Source organism: Capricornis sumatraensis, chromosome 12, assembly GCF_032405125.1.
Source record: "Capricornis sumatraensis isolate serow.1 chromosome 12, serow.2, whole genome shotgun sequence".
NCBI lineage: Eukaryota > Metazoa > Chordata > Mammalia > Artiodactyla > Bovidae > Capricornis > Capricornis sumatraensis.
In genome coordinates this window covers 15,974,821-15,997,733 of record NC_091080.1, presented here as the reverse complement: position 1 = coordinate 15,997,733, position 22,913 = coordinate 15,974,821, and positions in this window count along the sequence as shown.

Genomic DNA, 22,913 nt, shown 5'->3' with positions numbered 1-22,913 from the left:
TTTTTTCTCAATAAAATATTAAAAAAGAAATCCTAGAGATCATCTGGTCAAACATAATATTTTATAAATGAGAAGAGTAAGATACCAGGATATATCCTCATGACCTAAAATTCCCATTTCCAAATACCATCATTTTGAAGGTTAGGATTTCAACATATGAATTTGGGGACACAAATATTCAGACTAGAGCAGCTATCAAAGAATAATGAAGATTAGAATGAGACAACTCTGGAGAAGACAATATTAAAAAAATGAAAATAATGTATACATTGTGACACATAAGAAACAGGTTGAAAGATTGAATGCTAAAGCTGTGACAGACTGAGAAGGGGTAGAGAGTGAAACCAGAGGAAATGCATTGAAGGGATATGCCAATTTCTTAGTACCCTCAGTAGGAGACAGGGAAATGCCCAGATGATCCTTGTATTTCTTGATTCAATGATTCAGAAAGTGATGGAACTGTCCTCACTGATGAAGAACAGAAATAAACCAAAGTGAAGAGACAGTGATGTCTTCCAGTCTGAGCATGTTCAGCTACTTCTTTTATTTTCTTCTTTAACTTACCAAACTTACCAAAAATGCCTATGCTATTTTAATGGGAAAATATAATTCTCACATTTGAGATTGTTGTGAGAGTATTTATATTTTAATAAGAAAAACAGACTATTTTAAAATTTGAGATAATTTTAGGACATTGGAATGAAGAACATTACATAACATTTCCATGTTCCAGAGAAGCCCACACTAGAGTTTTTGAGCTTTAGGCATCAGGTTACAGGTGGTAAATGGAGTCATGTGTGAATGGTATCATTCATTCATCCCTTTCTCTCTTCTATTACTCATTCAGGCTATAAATATTTTGTGCCATATGTTGTGTTTCTAGCCTTGTGATGGTTACTAGAAAAAACACTGCAGAAAGAGTAAGAAACAAAATTAGATAAGCATGCATTCAAAGGTGAACTGACCTCTGAATATTGAATAGGGGAAAAATGGAATATATTCAGAAAACAGGTTAAAGACATAAGCAGAAAACTGAAAAGAATTATGTCCTATAATGTAAGAAACTATAAAGATGAAAAATACTTTTACCTGACTCTGTATTACTTAAAATAAAAACTTTTTACCCTCTATAGCTCTAATTCAGTGATGTTCAGATTTGTATTGGACATAAAAATAATTCTTAAATAGTGGCTTGAATGAGAACCTAACGAATTGGCATGACACTGAAATCCTTTACAAGAGCACACGCCCCATCACCCCTTATCTCCTATTCCCTTGGGCTTCTAGAGGAACTTGAGAAAACAGAAAAAGCACCCTATTCAAACATCATGTCTTGGATAACGCAAATTAAGCCTTCAATGTGTTATTAATAGAATAGTGAGATTTTAAAGGGTAGAAAATTACTCATCATAAACAGGAGCTTGAAACAACTGACTCCCTAATACAACAGACATGGTCATAGAAATTAGTACAGATACCTTAGAAGAATAATTTAACAGTATTTATAGAAATTGTATCTATTCATGTAAATGACTAGCAATTTCTCTATAGGTATAAACCCATGGTGGTGGTTGGTTTGGTCACTAAGTCATGTCCAACTCTCGCAACCCCATGGACTGTAGCCCACAAGGCTCCTCTGTTCATGAGATTTCCCAGACAAGAATACTGGAGAGGATTGCCATTATCTTTCCAGAGTCTCTTCCCAGCTCAGGGATCAAACTTGGGTCTCCTGCATTGCAGGCAGATTCTTTACCACTGAGCTTCCTGGGAAGCCTCATTAAAAACATAGTAGATGAAATCAATATGTTTATGTGTATTTATGGTAAGAAATACTATAGAACACTGGGAAGGAAAAATGTTGTATGTGACGGTATATCTAAATCACATAATGTGTTAAAGTTATAACTTCAGATACAAAAGAATATGTGGTGTATTATTCCATTTACATTAAAAAATCAGTCAAAAGATATTAAATGTTGTAACAGTTAGTTAAATTATTGGGGAATTAATGACTGGAAAGGGACATGAGATTGTCTCCTGGGGGTAATTCTGTTTTTATTGTATTATGAAGACATAGATGTTTTCATTCATGAAAAGTGAGTGAAAGTGAAGTCGCTCAGTCGTGTCCAACTATTTGCGACCCCATGGACACCAGGCTCCTCCGTCTGTGGGATTTTCTAGGCAAGAGTACTGGAGCGGGTTGCCATTTCCTTCTCCAGGGAACTTCCTGACCCAGGGATCGAACCCAGGTTTCCCACATTGTAGACAGACGCTTTCCGTCTGAGCCACCACTTGATCTTAGCCAAAAGGCCAAAACATAAATGTAAATTAAATTAATTGTATACTTATGATAAGTGCTATTTTCTGTACAGATATCTTACATTAACTAGAATTTAAAAATAAACTAAAAAATATTAAGCATGAGCATAATTGTTGGAATTTTAAATAGACAACATTTAATGACAAAAAATAACATCATTTTCTATTTCATGTCTATCACTAGACTGGCAATGTTAGTGTTAGTCGCTCAGTCATGCCTGACTCTTTGCGACCCCATGGACTGCAGCCCACCAGGGTCCTCTGTCCATGAGATTTTTTCTAGGCAAGGATACTGGAGTGTGTTGCCATTTCCTTCTCCAGGGGATCTTCCCAACCCAGGGATCGAACCTGGGTCTCCTGCACTGCAGGCAGATCCTTTACCTACTGAGCTACAAGGGAAGCCCCAATTGGCAATAGATCCATTAATTTCAGTTCTCAGTGAATATCTATTTATAACATTTTATAATTGCATAGAGTCTTTTGAAAATAGACATGTTTGCTTCATTTTGAATAAATAATTATAAATTATTTTGACAAACAGAAAATAAATTATTATAACGTAACAGTAATTTTCTACTTGAAAATAAAGAGTATCTGTCATCTCTTTTGGTCACTTTTGATTTAACATTATTAGCATATGCCTCTAATATATTCTAAATTGATTAAATTAGAGACCTTAGTGCATACATCTTCTTTAAGAGACATTTACATTCTTGTCAAAAGAGGATGTAACATAAAGTGTCTTGAAATAAATTCGTCTGCCTCTAGAATCTCTTCTCCACTGCGAATTAATATAAATGAAATTGCATGCTTATCATTTCAAGGAACTAGCATAAACTAATTTGATTTCAGTAATTTAGTCAATAACATTCTACATTTTGAGAAACGTTGTTTTGTCATGATAAATGTGGCAGAATAATATACATTCAACCTATAAAACATCCCCAAATTTAGGCCTTTTTATTGGACTAATACTTATGTTCAGATTATTTTATTTCCATAGCCATTAAAGAGCATTTTAAGGTTTCACTATTATTAAATACAATCAACAAAAATTTCTGCTATCTTGTAGTCTAAAGGAATTATAAGGTGAGAATATATGACTTATCTGTCAATCATATGTTTAGAGCATATTCTCCTCATATTAAGATTTTTTGTCCTCCCCCTAATCTATTAATATTTCTTCAGAATTTTTACTGGGCTTCCCTGGTAGCTCAGCCGGTAAAGAATCTGCCTGCAATGCAGGAGCTGCTGCTGCTGCTAAGTAGCTTCAGTCGTGTCCGACTCTGTGCGACCCCAGAGACAGCAGCCCACCAGGCTCCCCCGTCCCGGGGATATTCCAGGCAAGAGTACTGGAGTGGGTTGCCATTTCCTTCTCCAATGCATGAAAGTGAAAAGTGAAAGTGAAGTCGCTTAGTCATGTCTGACTCTTAGCGACATCATGGACTGCAGCCCACCAGGCTCCTCCATCCGTGGGATTTTCCAGGCAAGAGTGCTGGAGTGGGTTGCCATTGCAATGCAGTAGACTTCAGTTCAATTCCTGGGTCAGAAAGATCTGCTGGAGCAGGGATAAGCTAACCACTCCAGTATTCTTGGGCTTCCCTGGTGGCTCAACTGGTACAGAATACATCTGCAATATGGGAGACCTGGGTTCAATCCCTGGGTTGGGAAGACATGCTGGAGAAGGGAATGGCTACCCACTCCAGTATTCTGGCCTGGAGAATTCCATAGACTGTATTGTCCATGAGGTTGCAAAGAGTAAGATATGACTGAGCAACTTTGATTTTCAGCATTTTTCCTATGAATAATTCTCTATAGTTTATTTATCTTGTTTATTGTTATCTCCTTTAATATAATGGAAGCTCATTTAAGGCAGTAATTGTTATCTATTTGTTCTGTACTATACACCAGTATTTGAAACAGTACACAGTACGTAGTAGGTAGTAGGTGTTCAACAAATACTTTTGATTGAGGGAATGGACTGCTTATGATTTGATAGGCTCAGGTTAAAAGTTTGAACAGGCTAACTTCACAGAGGATTCCTGAACTTTCATCAAACTATGGTCTTTGCTGATGATCTCCAAAAGAACATGGGTAACAAGTTATGTTTTAACTCTAAAGCTACTCTTAGGTGAATATAACTGCAGTAGAATTCCTTAGATCTGAGGCTCTTAATCAATCTTCTTCTGTTTAGAATGAGGAACAGATCTAGAAAAAGGATGGACCAAAGGATTTTCAGGCTCCAGTCAGGGTTTATATATTTAACTTTTGTTGATCATTAGCCAAAAGCCTTTAATTGCTTTGGAATATTCCATGTAATTGCTGTGTCTTCAAAGAAACATGATATCTGACAACAAAACATCATCTCTTTTCTGATTTTTCCTAGAACCAAGCACAATATTTAATTTATAACAGGTCCTTCATAATACTCCTAGAATCAGTAAACATATTACTGTCTAGAAAATTTCTAAGTGTCTGTGAAACTATAGTTTAACTCTTGTGCCATGGCTGAGTGTCCACTAGTACAAAGGTTTGTTTCGGGGGATACACATAGTAGAGACTTGGTAATTATTTGGGGAAAATAAAGATCTGACGCAGATGTAAAAAACCTGTGATAAAAAGGAAAAAAAAAATAGCATTCTCTCTAAGAATAGATTTTCAATGAAATTATTCATGTCTTCATTTGAGCCTATCTATCTCTAAATGTATTTTCTAAATGTGTATTAATACATGTTTTATTTTAGGAATCTGGACTTCTCAGACTTACATAGCTTATATTCTATCGAGGGGAAAAAAGATGTAATCAATAAATCTAGTGAGTAGATCATAAATTTTAAATTAATACATAATTTGATTTTTTAAGAGATGAGTATAAAGGGTTGAATAGCAGCCCCATCAAGATATGTTTATAATGGAAAATAATCTGACTCTCTCTCTATATATATAAATAGATAGATGTAAAAAAGAGAAGTATGTCCAAGACCTAATTTAGGAACCTTTGAACATTACCTTATTCAGGAATAGAGTCCTTCTAGATGTAAGTTAAAGACCTCAAGATAAAACCACCCCAGACTTAGGTTGGGGTATATGTACCATAACAGGTGTTCTTACCTGAGAGAAGCAAAGGAAGATGTGAAACACAGGGATAGACAGAGGAGATGTGAAGATGGGGCAGAGACTGGTGTTATACAGGCTCAGGTCAAGGACCTCCAGTTCACAGAAACAAACAAGCGTTCTCCCCTATACCCTGCAGAGGGAGCATGCTCCATCTAATCTTTGTTTAGGTTTCCAGCCTCCACACCAATGAGAATGCAAAGGGAAAGACAGTCGCTCAGTCATGTCCAACTCTTTGCAACCCCATGGAATATACAGCTCATGGAATTCTGTAGGCCAGAATACCGCAGTGGGTAGCCTTTCCCTTCTCCAGGGGATCTTCCCAACCCAGGGATCCTGCATTGCAAGTTGAAGCATTACCAGCTGAGCTACAAGGGAAATCCAAGAATACTGGAGTGGGTAGCCTATCCCTTTTCCAGGGGATCTTCCTGACCCAGGGATTGAACCAGGGTCTCCTGCATTGCAGGCAGATTCTTTACCAACTGAGCTATCAAGGAAGCCCATGAAAGTGTAAACCTCTATTGATTTTAAGACAGTCTGTTTGTGGTAATTCATGATAGTAGCCCTAAGAAATAAATGCAGTGGATAAAGAAGAATAAGGAATGTCATCAGTGGAAGGTGCTGGTGGATCAGATCAAGAAAGTGATATTTGAGCAAGCCTTAAAAGCAACTCACATGATTAATTAAAAACAGTTTTGAAGTTCAAACTGGGTATAAATTTAAATTTGGGAGATGACTATAAAATCTGTTACCTCTTTGGAATCAATTTAGTATACATTATCAAGGGCAAGGCATATATGAATTTCGACACTGGCAAAATCTATGCAAACTCTCAAAGACAAACATAGATTTAGCATAGTGATTAAGATCATGGTCTTCAGTTACTAAATGTCCTGGTTTTGAGCGCAAGACAACGTTTACTCTGTGACCTTAGTTATACTACCCTGTGTCTCAGTTTTCTCATCTGTAATAAAGAAGTAATAATAAGGTAATTGTGGCGATTATGTGAGTTAATATAAATTAAACCAGCACCTGACAAACTGCAAATGTTAGCTGTTATTTTACAAGGAAGAGAAATTTCTCAGGAAGGTGTAGCAATTGGTAACTATATCAGTTATCACCTAAAGGAATTAGATTATTTTGGGGACATGATAAGAGAAAGGAGAGCTATTTTATACAACTCTGATCTTCATATACCTGACATAGATCTAGATATTGGTCTTCTTAGGGGAAAAAATGAGGCCTGAAGTAGAAGGAAACATTGTGATTTGGGGATAATTTAGCATCATTCCCCTGATATTTGATAAAAGAGGCAATAGAAATCCAATTTTGTTTATTAATTAAATATGACACTTTCTTTTGCTGCAGTTCCTTCTACTATGACAGTGATGATACTAAACCTCATCAGAAAATGGAGACAATTGAGTGAAGTGCTTAAGGCAAAATTTCCCACAGGCTATTGACAAGTCAGTTATTTCAGAAGCAAGATCTCTCTCCCACTGCCAGTGTATTAATATCCGTGGACTGCACAGGACTCAGAGGATAAAGAGGAGGGAGTGATTAACACATCTTTGGTAATTGTTCTATGCCTGGCTGTTCTAATCTGTTTATCTACACTGCCTGCTGCTCTCTCCTGCCAACTCTTATCAGTGTCCCATCAGGGCACAGCTCCTTGGAACAGACAACCTACTGTCAACTAGGCTTCTAGGCAAGTTCTATCTGTCTGCTATGCTTCAGGAATGCCGAGGCTTCCTGAGAACTTTGCTAGATGCCATTGGTGGAGCTAAATGGTGATGTTGCCCGTCCATCGTTTATACTTACTCCATGATTCTTTAATGGAGCCTTCATGTGTCTCTTTTCTGGGAGAAAATATATTGCATTCTAAGCAACTCCCTACCAATGTGAACTCTCAGAATTGCCTTTGACAGATTCTTAATCTTTTTGAAGTAAAGATCTCATTGCTCCCATTCATTTTGGTTGACATTGTTTCTGTCTTTAGGTGGAAATCTTAAATAGGCTTCTCAAGTGTTTGCATATGAAGTAGAGAAAAATGGGATAATTTTTCTGCTCTATCCCATTGTTCGTCTGCCAGTCTTTGTCAAATCTTTTAAGAATGTAGAGGAGGAAATTATTCTCACTCTAAGGAAAATGGGCTTCACTGTCAAGTTAATTATTCAGTTACAAACTTTTTACTTACAAATGTTTTTTTTTTTTTTTTTCTGAAGCTAATTAATTAATTATGCTCACTTTATTTTACAATGTGTCAAGAGAAAAAAAGGATTTAGACAAGAAAGACCAAGAAAATTAAGCAGACTGAATTCTTTTCCTTAAACAGAGGTCACATGCTAGGAGTGTTGTTAAATTTCCTCATGACAAGATATTGATGATGATGTGTTTATATAAATAAATTGCCACTAATTCCATGAAGGCTAATTGATTTACACATTCTAGGATATAATTCTATATACCATTATCATCATACCGTTGTCTTATTGCCTAGTATTTTTTATATAATGCCATCAAATATGATTCAAATGAAGAAAATAGTATAAGGAGAATATTGTTCACTTAAGAATTTTCATTATCTCAATAACTGATTTACAAAATAAAAATAATAAAAGTAATTTCTAATATCACTGCTAGAAATATAGAGTTTGCAAAGTTATATATATATATATCTGTAGCCCTGAATATATATATATATGTACACTTACACATCACATATTTATTTGTTATTTTAGAGCTATAACCTTCAAAAATGTTATGGAGACTTCCCATAAAATATCATCAGTGCCATATAAAAGGAAACGATTAAACTTTGGGCTCAGATAGTTCTAAATTTGAATACCGTTTCCTCTAGCTGTTCTGTGACTTAGAATAAAACATTAAACCTCATTAAGTCAGAACTTTCTTACTTACCAAAAGGTTAAGTGACTAATATTCACCTTTAAGAGTATTCATAGAATTAAATATGGTAATTAAATGTAAAATATGTACAGAGTCAAATTCATGGTACTTAATGATGTTACCCCTTATTTAATTAGTTACTTAAATCTTGCCCAATATTCAAAATGGTATCAGTAGTTTTTCAGTGAGAATATGTATTTTTACAACTTAATACAGCTGCTATTTCACACTATTTTTATCATTTATTATCATTTAATCCTAATATAAGGAAATAGCTAGATTGGAATATTTTAAATATAATGACTGAAATTAAAATGACTTCTCATTGTCTATATAATTTCCAAAGGAATACTAGCCACAGAAATCTTAGTGTGATTGCTAAAGCACTCTCAAATAGCTTCAAATATAATGAGAGAACATGCAGAAAAGTCATGTGCTTTTGAAAGTCCAGACTGACTTACTCTAAGAAATTCACTGAAACAAAGGGAAATTATATATATATATATATATATATGACTAGCTGATAATTAAAATGGTAGATTTCCTCTGCACAAACTTAATTTATTGCTTCTCTATATTTGCATTCAGTAAGTCTCTTCTTTTCACCTTTGAAAGCTCTAGACTGAAGCATAGTTCAAATACTCCATTCATTCTTTTCTCACAGGGTGAAGCTCTCCTTTCCCCAGCGTGAAAATGTTGGAACATATGTTGCTCTGTTCTCCTTCTACTATGAAGTTAAGCTCCTACTGTCTCATAGAAAATTGTGCCACTAGGAGACCAAACATGAGACATAGCAACTTTATATACTGAACATATAGAAATAAGAATCAAAGTAGAATGACAGAGAAAAATAAAGTTTTATATTTTATTGCTAGTTTTGCAAGCAAGGTAATTGTGTACCTACAATATGTATTTGTGATTTGAAAAAAAATTTTGAAATATACTTGTTTCATCAAGGCGTATTGATTAGTTACCTCCAGTTATTTCTAGAGAAAGCAGAATACTTTGGATTAAAGCAGATATAAAATTAATTTTTAATATACTAAGTAAATGCAAGAGTTTTTAAGAAGATAAATTAGATAGATGTTTTAGAGACTATTCTAAAAAAGAATTTGAACTAACAAAAATTGTACAAGTTGATTATTATGTTCAGTTTTACTAGAAAACTTTTGGGCTTTTTTCTTCTTGAATATACAGCTCCTGTTCATACTGCTCTTATACTTATCAGACACAATTAAGTAAGTTTTTGGCTCATTATTATCCTGAGGGAAAGATAGAGAAATAATGAGAAGGTTAGAAAGGATGACAAAATGAGTACCTAAGGTAAATTTATTCATCTGTCAGCAAGGAATAAAATCATGCTGGAGACAATGTTTCCTCGGGAAGTTTGTAAAGGGAGAATAGGAGCAAAGAATGTTCAGTTGTCGTCCATCTTTGGCCAACTGCTCCTGGGTATCATTTATTAGAATGCTTTGCTGCTGTTCAAAACAAATTGCGAGGTTGGATTGGCAGGATAGTGTTGAATTTGTTACAGGGAACAGAAAGCAATTTTTTACACATAGTTAGATATTGCTGGAGAAGGCAATGACAACTCACTCCAGTACCATTGCTTGGAAAATCCCACGGACGGAGGAGCCTGGTGGGCTGCAGTCCGTGGCGTTGCTAAGAGTCAGACACGACTGAGAGACTTCATTTTCACTTTTCACTTTCATGAATTGGAGAAGGAAATGGCAACCCACTCCAGTGTTCTTGCCTGGTGAATCCCAAGGATGGGAGATCCTGGTGGGCTATGGGGTCACACAGAGTCAGACACAACTGAAGTGACTTAGCAGCAGCAGTAGCAACAGCAGCAAATATCGCCAGATAGGTGTCCCAGCTTCAAGTATTGTGAATTCAAAGCACAATGAAGACTTTGCAGCTTGTTGTGAAATTTTTGTTCATTCTTGTTCTTGTTTTGTTTTATTTTTATAATGTTGATCTTGAATGTCAATAGATCATCATCTTAAATTTGAATAAAACTTTGCCCAACATGCATATACCACTCCAATTTCTCCTGAGGAAACTTGCCACTGTGAAACCATTGTTTCCAGTTAGCACAGTAACCCTGATGTCTCAGTGAATATTCTACTCTGATCATCCTTGATGCTTTACAGGTGGAATAAAACCAATTTCTGAATGTTCTATTTTATGCTTGCATGATTTCTTCACAAATCCATTATACGTAGTCAGTTCTTCACTGCCTCACTCTATGAAATGCTTTCACCTTTGTTTTAGCATCATTTTCCAGAAGCACTGAGACCTCTCCCTTAAAATGGGATGGGTGTCCACTCCACATTATTAAAGAAACTCTGACATTGATCCCAACCATTGCTATCTTTTCAATGAGAGAAAAGCCTGCTAATAACCTCTGAGCTCATTTGTGTCAATTGCCCACACTCCCTGGTGAAGCCTTTTTGAACCATCAGGTGCTGTGCTTTGTGCACTCAGAACCATTTGTGCTGTACTTTGCCACTCAGTCATGTCTGACCCTTTCCGACCCCTTGGATTTTAGTCTGCCAGGATCCCCTGTCCATGGGGATTCTCCACACAAGAATACTGGAGTGGATTGCCATTTCCTTCTCCAGGGGATCTTCTCAACCCAGAAATTAAATCCAGGTCTCCTGCATTGCAGGCAAATTCTTTACCATCTGAGCCATGAAGGAAGCCCAAATCACATCATTCTCCTGTTCAAAGTCAGCCCCAGGGTCTTGGCAAGATATAACACCAGAAAGGAGAGGATAAACTGTTCTCATAATTTGACACTTAACATCCCTCAGAATTCATCTCATCATCCGCAATGCCATATTCACTATACTGCTCACATGGGCCTTCTCTTTCTTATTACTACACAGCAAAGATTGTTTCCCACCTTAGTGCCTTTGCTCTAGATGCCTCCTCTGCAAATTTAAGCCTACTTTGTAGCATTCTGCATCCGTGTTTCTAATGAATATTCAAGGTTGTTTTCCTTTCCAATTAACTGGTTTGATCTTCTTGCAGTCCAAATGACTCTCAAGAATCTTCTCCAACATCCCATTTCAAAAGCATTAACTCTTTGGCACACAGTCCTCTTTATGGTCTAACTATCACATCCACACATGACTACTGGATAAGCCATAGCTTTGACTGTATGGACATTTGTCAGCAAAGTAATTTCTCTGCTTTTTAATATGCTGTCTATGTTGGTCATAGCTTTTCTTCCAAGGAGCAAGCATCTTTGAATTTCATGGCTGCAGTCACCATCTGTAGTGATTTTGGAGCCAATAAAAAATAAAATAAAGTCTGGTTACCATTTCCATTGTTTCCCAATCTATTCGCCATGAAACAATGAGACCAGATGCCATGATCATCGTTTTTTGAATGTTGAGTTTTAAGCCAGCTTTTTCACTCTCCTCTTTCATTTTCATCAAGAAGCTCTTTATTTCCTCTTCACTTTTTGTCATAAGTGTGTTATTATCTGCATATCTGTGTTACTGGTATTTTTCTGGCAATATTGAGTCAAGCTTGTGCTTCACCCATTCTGGCATTTCACATGATGTACTCTACATTGGGCTTCTCTGGTCGCTCAGATGGTAAAGAATCCACCTGCAATGTGGGAGACCTAGGTTCGATCCCTGGGCTGGGAAGATCCCCTGGAGGAGGACATGGCAACCCACTCCATTATTCTTGCCTGGAGAATGCCATGGACAGAGGAATCTGGTGGAGTATGGTCCATGGGGTCACGAAAATTCGAACGTGACTAATGGACAAAGCATGCATATAAATACTGTCCATAGAAATTAAATACACAGGGTAACAAAGTAAAGCCTTGAATGCTCCTTTCCTAATTTTGAACCAGTCCACTGTTCCAGTCTGGTTCTAACTGTTGCTTCTTTAACTGCATATAGGTCTCTCAGGAGGCAGAGGTAAGGTGAACTATTATTCCCATCTCTTTAACAATTTTCCACAGTTTATTGTGAGCCACACCATCAAAGGATTTAGCGTGGTCAGTGAGGCAGAAGTAGACATTTTTCTGAAATTCTCTCTTTTTATGATCCAACAGATGTTAGAAATTTGATCTCTTATTCCTCTGCTTTTTCTGAACCAAGTTTGTATATCTGGAAGTTCTCAGTTCATTTACTGTTGAAGTCTAGCTTGGAAGATTTTGAGCAATACATTGCTAGCATGTGAAGTGACTTCAATTGTGAGGTAGTTTGGAGAAGGCAATGGCAACCCACTCCAATACTCTTGCCTGGAAAATCCCATGGACAGAGAAGCCTGGTAGTCTGCAGTCCATGTGAATTGGACACGATTGAGCAACTTCACTTTCACTTTTATGAACTGAAGAAGGAAATGGCAACCCACTCCAGTGTTCTTTCCTGGAGAATCCCAGGGTCAGGGTAGCCTGGTGGGCTGCCATCTATGGGGTCGTTCAGAGTCGGACACAACTGAAGCAACTTAGCAGCAACAGCAGCTGTGAAGTAGTTTGAACATTCATTGGCATTGCTTTTCTTTGGGATTGGAATGAAAACTGAATTTTTCCACTCTTGTGGCCACTGCTGAGTTTCCCAAATTTGCTGGCATAATGAGTGCAGCACTTTAACAGCATTATCTTTTAGGATTTGAATTAGCTCAGCTGGAATTTCATCACTTCCACTAGCTTTGTTCATAATGATGCTTCCTATGGCCCACTTGACTTTGCACAGCAAGATGTCTGGCTCTAGGTGAGAAATCATACCATAGTGCTTATCTGGGTCATTAATATCATTTTTGGATATTTCTGTGTATTCTTGATGCCTCTTCTTAATTTCCTCTGTTTCTGTTTGTCCATATTCTTTCTGTCCTTTGTTATGCCCATCTTTGCATGAAATGTTCCCTTGGTATCTCTAATTTTCTTGAAGAGATCTGTAGTTTTTCTCATTCTATTGTTTTCCTCTATTTCTTTGCATTGTCAGCTTAAGAGGGTTTTCTTATATCTTCAGACTATTCATTGAAACTACATTCAGATTGGTATATCTCTCCTTGAATCCTTTGCCTTTCTCTTCTCTTCTTTTCTCAGCTCTTTGTAAGTCCTCCTCAGACAACCATTTTGTCTTTTTGCATTTCTTTTCTTGGTGATAGTTTTGATCATTCATCCTGTACAATGTTGGAACCTCCATCCATCTTTCTTCAGGCACTCTGTCTATTGTATATAATTACTTGAATCTATTTGTCATTTCACTATATAATCATAAGGGTTTTGATTTAGATCATACTTGAATGGCCTAGTGGTTTTCCTTACATTCTTCAATTTGTCTGAATTTTGCAATAAGGAGTTCAGGATCTGAACCACAGTTAGCTCCTGGTCTTGTTTTTGCTGGTTATATGGAGCTTCTTCATCTTCGGCTGCAAAGATTGTAATCAATCTGTTCTTAGTACTGACCTTCTGGTGATGTTCATGTATAGAATCGTCTCTTGCATTGCTGGAAGAGGCTGTTTGCTATGACTTGTGCATTCTCTTGGCAAAACTCTGTTAGCCTTTGCCCTGCTTTATTTTGTACTCCAAGGCCAAAGTTGCCTGTTAATCCAGGTACCTGTTAACTTCCCACTTTTGCATTTCAATCCCCTATGATGAAAAGGTTATCTTTTTTTGGAGCTAGTTCTGGAAGTTCTTTTAGTTCTTCATGGAGCTGTTCAACTTGTTTCTTTTGCATTAGTGTTTGGGGCATAGACTTGGTTGGGGCAAAAATAGTTTAAATATTTCTATTAGTTTTCAGTTCTTAGAAGCAACATATAAACAAAATTGAATAATTAAAATTATAGAACAGAGAGTCAGTATATTAACATGCATACTTAAAAATAATGATAATTAAATTTTTGAAAATAGAGAAAGGAAATAAAATAATTGTCTGAAAGATACAGCTAAATAGGAATACTTTTAAGGGAAAAAGCATGAAAGTTACTGCAAAGGTGATAACTTCCTCATCACATATAATACATGAATTTTGTTTTTTGTTTTCTTTCATAGGCTATATGAAAAGATAAAATTCTTAAATATTATTATAGCTAAAAGTGTAAATGTCTTATTCTATAGGCTTACATTTAATATCACTCATAATGTAATTATATAAATGAAAATAGTATCATTCCCATTCTTCTCAGTCAATAAAATGTTAATTTATGGTAGTTACCACTAGATGATGGAATTACAGACACATTTTGTAATGCATTTTATTTTATTTTATTTTTTATTTTTACTTTATTTTACTTTACAATACTGTATTGGTTTTGCCATACATTGACATGAATGCATTTTAAATTTTTAAAATTAGACTTTTCAATTAAACTACATTTTTTGAAATCAGAATAGCTTAGTAAGATTGTTTTTTTTTTAATTGTACTGTTCATTACAGTTTCTTTTATTTTTGTTTCATGTCAGACCTCCAAAGAAAAGCAACTTGAAAATTGAACAGAATAACTAAGCCCAAGAAAGCAATTTCCTTCCCTGTTTTGTAGCAGCTTTCTGTAGTAGAAAGTATTATAACTGGATAACTGAAAATTCATCCCATTTCTATACTTACATGCTACCACTTACATTGCAAGGTAGAGGCTAGAGCTAGACTTGTGATCAATAAAATAAAACTCAAGTGATACTCTGAGCTTCTACCCCTTTCTCTGGATTCTAGACATCATGCAGTGAAGAAGCTGATGCCAAGGCTGAGCTGTTAGAGGTCACATGATGGAGGTGGACATTCCACCCTTAGATGCAAACCCAGGGATTCAACCCCATGAGTAATCTCACTTTGTAAGATGTGGAGTAGGATATGAGACAAGCTGAGCACATCCAACCTATAGAAACAGGAAAAGGATTCAATAAGTGATTTAAGTCACTGAGTTTGGTTATGATTTATTATGCAATCATAAATAACAAATATATTCACTCAGGTATGTGATGTATATTCACTCAGGTTGTTCAAAATTAACCTCCTTTCTCACTTATACTAAAACCTGAAAGTCAAACAGGATAGATTTTTTTCTGCTTGGAGGGGAAATGTTACCCACTCCAATATTCTGGCATAGAGAATTCCATGGACTGTATAATTCATGGGGTCACAAAGAGTCAGACACGACTGAACAATTTTCACTGGAATACTTTGTGCTTAGTTGCTGAGTGGTGTTCAACTCTTTGAAACCCTGTGGACTGTAGCCCACCAGGCTTCTCTGCCCATGGGGATTCTCCAGACAAGAATACTGGAGTGGGTTGCCATGATCTCCTCCAGGGAAATCTTCCCAATCCAGGAATCGAACCCAGGATTCCCACATTGCCAGCAGATTCTTTACCATCTGAGCCACTAGGGAAGCCCTGGAATACTTTAGGATTATGTTTATTTTAAAGTAGGGGATAAGTTTCCTGACTTTCTGAAAAACATTGACTTAATAGAATTACAAAGTATTAACAAACACACCAGAGCAAGTAGTGGTGCTCAAATAGTAACTAAAATGGAAGGAATCTGAAATTTTCTAACTGTTGCAGGCAAGGCATATACAGTTCAACAGCATCTATGAACACTGATAGATTTTAATTCCATCTTGGCCTATTAATATCTCATTTATAATTCTTATAGATAAAAATAATTCTGAGAATTGTGTTCAGTTTTCCAAGATGCTAGCTTAAGTGATGCCTTTGCAGTGTATCTCTGGGGTATGCACTAAAAGGAGCAGGTGGGGGACTGTTTTGATCTGTAATGATTTAAAGTCATTTGAAGATATTGCATCACTTTTTCATTCAAATTTATACATAAAAATTTAGGTTGACCTAAGTTTAGCTCTTTGGAGAATTGGCTTTTCAAATATAACCTTGACAAGCTATAAATTCAAGTGATTTTATCATTTTAACTACATGCAAAATGTTTTGTCCCTTGGTTCTGGAGGAAAATTTCAACTTTTCTCCCTGAAAATGACAGATATCATTCAAGGAAAAAGTCATCTTCAGCATCTGTTCTTTCTAAAGATGTTTCTGTATCATAGCAAATTGTCATCATACTTCAATAAGTATTGAACTCCTTAATAATTGATTGTTGTTATAGTTGAAAATTTATACATATTTTTATATATATATGACCCTCTGATTGCTTTTGTTTATCAATTAAATCATTGGAAGGGCTGATGCTGAAGCTGAAACTTCAATACTTTAACCACCTGATGCAAAGAGCTGACTCATGGGAAAAGACTCTTATGCCGAGAATGATTGAAGGCAGAAGGAGAAGAGGGCATCACAGGATGAGATGGTTGGATGGCATCACTGACTCAATGAACATCACTTTGAGCAAATTCCAGGAGATAGTGAGGGGCAAGGAAGCCTCGCATGCTGCAGTCCATGGGTCACATAGTCAGACATGACTTAGTGACTGAACAACAGTTTTTGACATTATTTTCATTATGTTAAGGAAAAGTATTTTAATGCATAATATTTTAAAGGTATGACTTGGTCCTCTTAAGCTTACTTTCAAGGACAAATAAGAAAAGTCTAATATTCTAAAATTCCTTTTATTCATTATGTGACACCTTAGTCTTATTGACACTTTGGCATATTATGTTTTAGCTTGCATTAAACATTAAATGCTTCCATCATGCTAATGACTAATAAATTACTTAAATAAATTTTAAGCACTTATTTAGTGGTCTTACTGAAATTCGTAATATTATACATTTGTCAAATACCAATTTAATTCACACAATATATTATGAATTAGGGATTGCAATTTCAAAGATGAAATATAAAACCCAGAGAAAATACATATTAAAGTATCTAAAAGCCATTAATTTTCTATTTAGATATTTTGAAGGCATTTTGATTTACTACAATATTTAATTTATACTTAAGGACTCATTTTATGAATTTGAATATTCATCTTTAAAGCATTCTTAAATAAATTGAAACAGTTTTTAAAATTTATTTTTATTAAAAGATAATTGCTTTACAGAATTTTGCTGTTTTCTGTCAAACCTCAACATGAGTCAGCCATAGGTGTACATATATTCTCTCCCTTCTGAACCTCCCTCCCATCACCCTCCCCATCCACCCCTCTAAGTTGATACAGAGCCCCTGTTTGAGTTTCCTGAACCATGCAGCAAATTCCTGTTGGCTATTTTATAAATGGTAATATAAGTTTCCATGTTACTCTTTCCACATACCTCACCCTCTCCTTCCCTCTCCCCACATCCATAAGTCTATTATCTATGTCTGTTTCTCCATTGTTTCATGCAAATAAATTCTTCAGTACCATTTTTCTAGATTCCATACATATGTGTTAGAATACTATATTTATCTTTCTGACTTACTTCACTCTGTATAATAAGTTCTAGGTTCATCCACCTCATCAGAACTAACTCAAATATGTTCTTTTTTATGTCTGAGTAATATTCCATTGAGTATATGTACAATAACTTCTTTATCCATTCATCTATCGATGGAGATCTAGGTTGCTTCCATGTTCTAGCTATTGTAAATAGTGCTGCCATGAACAATGGGACATAGGTGTATCTTTCAGTTTTGATTTACTCAGAGTATATGCCAGATATGGGATTACAAGTTCATATGATGGTATTATTCTTAATTTTTTAAGGAATCTCCATGCCATCTTCCATAGTGGCTATATCAGTTTACATTTCCACCAACAGTGCAAGAGTGTTCCCTTTTCTCCACAACCTCTTCAGCATTCATTTTTTGTAGACTTTTTGATGATGGCCATTCTGGCAGGTGTGAGGTGATATCTCATTGTAGTGTTGATTTGCATTTCTCTAACAATGAATGATATTCAGCATCTTTTCATGTGTTTGTTAGCCATCTCTATGTCCTTGGAGACGTATCTGTTTAGGTATTTTTCCCACTATTTGATTGTGTTGTTTGTTTTTCTGGCATTGAGTTGTATGAGCTGCTTGTATATTTTGGAAATTAATCCTTTGTCAGTTGTTTCATTTGCTTTTATTTTCTCCCATTCTGAGTGTTTTCTTTTCACCTTGCTTATAGTTTCATTTGCTGTGCAAAAGCTCTTAAGTTTAATCAGGTTCCACTTATTTACTTTTGCTTTTATTTCCATTACTCTAGAATGTGGGTCATAGAGGAACCTGCTTTGATTTATGTCATCAAGGGTTCTGCCTATGTTTTTCTCTAAGAGTTTTATAGTTTTTGGTCTTACATTTAGGTCTTTAATCCATTTGGGGTTTATTTTTGTGTATAGTGTTCTAATTTAATTATTATACATGTAGCTCTCCAGTTTTACCAACACCTTTTATTGAAGAGGCTTTCTTTGCCACCTTTGTCAAAAATAAGTTTTCCATAGGTGCAAAGGTTTATTTCTGGACTTTCTATCTGTTCCATTGGTCTATATTTCTGTTTCTTTGCCAGTATAATACTAATTTGATGACTGTAGCTTTGTAGTATAATCTTAAATCAGGAAGGCTGATTACTCAATCTCCATTCTTCTTTCTTAAGAGTGCTTTGGCTATTTGGGGGTATTTTATGTTTCCATACAAACTGTGAAATTGTTTGTTCTAGTTCTCTGAAAAGGTCATTTGTAATTTGATAAGGATCACATTGAATCTGTAGATTGCATTTGGTAGTAAAATCATTTTCACGATAGTGATTCTTCCTACTGAGTAACATGGAATATCTCTCCATCTCTTTATGTCTCTGAGTTCTTTCATCAGTGTCTTATAATTTTCTGTGTACAGTTCTTTTGTCTCCTTAGGTAAATTCATCCTAGATTTTTAATTCTTTTGCCAAGACAAATGGGGTTGAAATGATGAATGGGGTTAATTCCTTAAATTCTCTTTCTGATTTTCATTGTTGGTATATAGAAATCCAAGTGATTTCTGTGTATTGACTTTGTATCCTGTAACTTTGCTGAATTCACTGATTAGCTAGTACTTTTCTGATTCTATTTTTAGGGTTTTCTATGTACAGTATCATGTCAACTGCAAAGAGCAAGAGCCTTACTTTTTCTTTTTCCATATGGATTCCTTTTTTTAAATTTTTCTTCTCTGATTGCTGTAGCTAAGACTTCCAGAGCTATGTTGAATAATACTGGTAAATGTGGATACCTTTGTCTTGTTCCTGACCTTAGAGGGAATGCTTTCAGTTTTTCACCATTGAGAAAAATGTTTGCTGTAGGCTTATCATATATGGCTTTTGCTATGTTGAGGTCAGTTCAATTCAGTCACTCTGTCCTGTCCAACTCTTTGTGACCCATGAACTGTAGCACACCAGGCTTCCCTGTCCATCACCAACTCCTGGAGTTCACTCAAACTCATGTCCATCGAGTAGGTGATGCCATCCAAACATGTCATCCTGTCTTGTCCCCTTCTCTTTCTGCCCAAAATCCCTCCCAGAATCAGAGCATTTTCCAATGAGTCAACTCTTCACATGAGATGGCCAAAGTATTGAAGTTTCAGCGTTAGCATCAGTCCTTCCAAACAACACCCAGGCCTGATCACCTTTAGAATGGACTGGTTAGATCTCCTTGCAGTCCAAGGGACTCTCAAGAGTCTTCTCCAACACTACAGTTCAAAAGCCTCAATTCTTCAGTGCTCAGGTTTCTTCACAGTCCAACTCTCACATCCATACATGACCACGAGAAAAACCATAGCCTTGACTAGAGGGACCTTTAGGTTCCTTCTATTCCCCTTTTTTTGAAGTGTATTATGGTGAAGAGATACCCTTTGTCCAAGGTAAGGAGCAGCAGCTGTGCTTTGCTGGAGCAGCCATGAAGAGATACCACACGTCCAAGGTAAGAAAACCCAGTAAGACGGTAGGTGTTGCCCGAGGGCATCAGAGGGCAGACACACTGAAACCATAATCACAGAAAACTAGCCAATCTAATCACTCTGGGACCACAGCCTTTTCTAACTCAGTGAAACTAAGCCATCCCCGTGGGGCCACCCAAGACGGGCATGTCTTGGTGGAGAGGTCTGACAGAATGTGGTCCACTGGAGAAGGGAATGGCAAACCACTTCAGTATTCTTGTCTTGAGAACCCCGTAAACAGTATGAAAAGGCAAAATGATAAGATACTGAAAGAGGAACTCCCCAGGTCAGTAGGTGCCCAATATGCTACTGGAGATCAGTGGAGAAATAACTCCAGAAAGAATGAAGGGATGGAGCCAAAGCAAAAACAATACCCAGTTGTAGATGTCACTGGTGATAGAAGTAAGGTCCAATGCTGTAAAGAGCAACATTGCATAGGAACCTGGAATGTCAGGTCCATGAATCAAGGCAAATTAGAAGTGGTCAAAGAGTAGAGGGCAAGATGAACTTCGACAGTCTAGGAATCATCAAGGACTGAAATGGGTGAATTTGACTCAGATGACCATTATATCTAAAACTGCAGGCAGGAATCCATTAGAAGAAATGGAGTAGCCCAACAAAAGAGTCCAAAATGCAATATCTGGATGCAAGCTGAAAAACGACAGAATTATCTCTATTCCTTTCCAAGGCAAACCATTCAATATCACAGTTATCCAAGTCTATACCCCAACCAGTAATGCTGAAGAATCTAAAGTTGAACGGTTCTGTGAAGACCTACAAGACCTTTTTGAACTAACCCCAAAATGATGTCATTTTCATCATAGGGGACTGAAATGCAAAAGTAGGAAGTCAGGAAGCACCTGGAATAACAGGCGAGTTGTCTTTGGAATACAGGATGAAGCAGGGCAAAGACGAAGAGAGTTTCGCCAAGAAAATACACTGGTCATAGCAAACACCCTCTTCCAACAGCACCAGAGAAGACTCTACACATGGACATCACTAGATGGTCAAAATTGAAATCAGATTGATTATATTCTTTTTAGCCAAAGATGGAGAAGCTCTATACAGTCAGCAAAAACAAGACAAGAAGCTGACTGTGACTCAGATCATGAACCCCTTATTGCCAAATTCAGACTTAAATTGAAGTAGGGAAAACCACTAGACCATTCAGGGATGACCTAAATCAAATCCCTTATGATTATATAGTGGAAGTGAAAAATAGATTTAAAGGACTAGATCTGATAGATAGAGTGCCTGATGAACTATGGACTGAGGTTCATGACATTGTACAGGAGAGAGGGATCAAGACCATCCCCATGGAGAAGAAATGAAAAAAGCAAAATGGCTGTCTGAAGAGGCCTTAAAAATAGCTGTGAACAGAAGAGAAGAGAAAAGCAAAGGAGAAAAAGAAAGATATAACCATCTGAATGCAGAGTTACAAAGAAGAGCAAGAAGAGATAAGAAAGACTTCCTCAGTGATCAATGCAAAGAAATAGAGGAAAACAACAGAGTGGGAAAGACTAGAGATCTCTTCAAGAAAATTGGAGATACCAAGGGAATATTTCATGCAAAGATGGGCTCAATAAAGGACAGAAATGGTATGGACTTAACAGAAGCAGAAGATATTAAGAAAAGGTGGCAAGAATACACAGAAGAACTGTACAAAAAAAGATCTTCATGACACAGGTAATCATGATGGTGTGATCACTCACCTAGAGCCAGACATCCTGGAATGTGAAGTCAAGTGGGCCTTAGAAAGCATCATTATGAACAAAGCTAGTAGAGGTGATGACATTCCAATTGATCTATTTCAAATCCTGAAAGATGATGCTGTGAAAGTGCTACATTTAATATGCTGGCAAATTTGGAAAGTTCAGCAGTGGCCACAAGACTGGAAAAGGTCAGTTTTCATTTCAATTCCAAAGAAAGACAATGCCAAAGAATGCTCCAACTACCACACAATTGCACTCATCTCACATGCTAGTAAAATAATGCTCAAAATTCTCCAAGCCAGGCTTCAGCAATACTTGAACCATGAACTTCCAGATGTTCAAGGTGATTTTAGAAAAGGGAGAGGAAACAGAGATCAAATTGCCAACATCTGCAGGATCATGGAAAAAGCAAAAGAGTTCCAGAAAAAAATATCTATTTCTGCTTTACTGACTATGCCAAAGCCTTTGACTGTGTGTATCACAAGAAACTGTGGAAAATTCTGAAAGAGATGGGAATACCAGATCACCTGACCTGCCTCTTGAGAAACCTATATGCAGGTCAGGAAGCAACAGTTGGAACTGGACATGGAACAACAGACTGGTTACAAATAGGAAAAGGAGTACATCAAGGCTGTGTATTCTCACCATACTTATTTAACTTCTATGCAGAGTACATCATGAGAAACGCTGGGCTGGAAGAAGCACAAGCTGGAATTAAGATTGCTGGGAGAAATATCAATAACCTCAGATATGCCGATGATACCACCACCCTTATGGCAGAAAGTGAAGAGGAGCTAAAAATCCTCTTGATGAGAGTGAAAGAGGAGAGTGAAAAAGTTGGCTTAAAGCTCAACATTCAGAAAACGAAGATCATGGCATCTGGTCCCATCACTTCATGTGAAATAGATGGGGAAACAGTGGAAACATTGTCAGACTTTATTTTATTTTTTTTGAGGGGGGCTCCAAAATCACTGCAGATGGTGACTGCAGCCATGAAATTAAAAGACGCTTACTCTTTGGAAGAAAAGTTATGATCAACCTAGATAGCATATTCAAAAACAG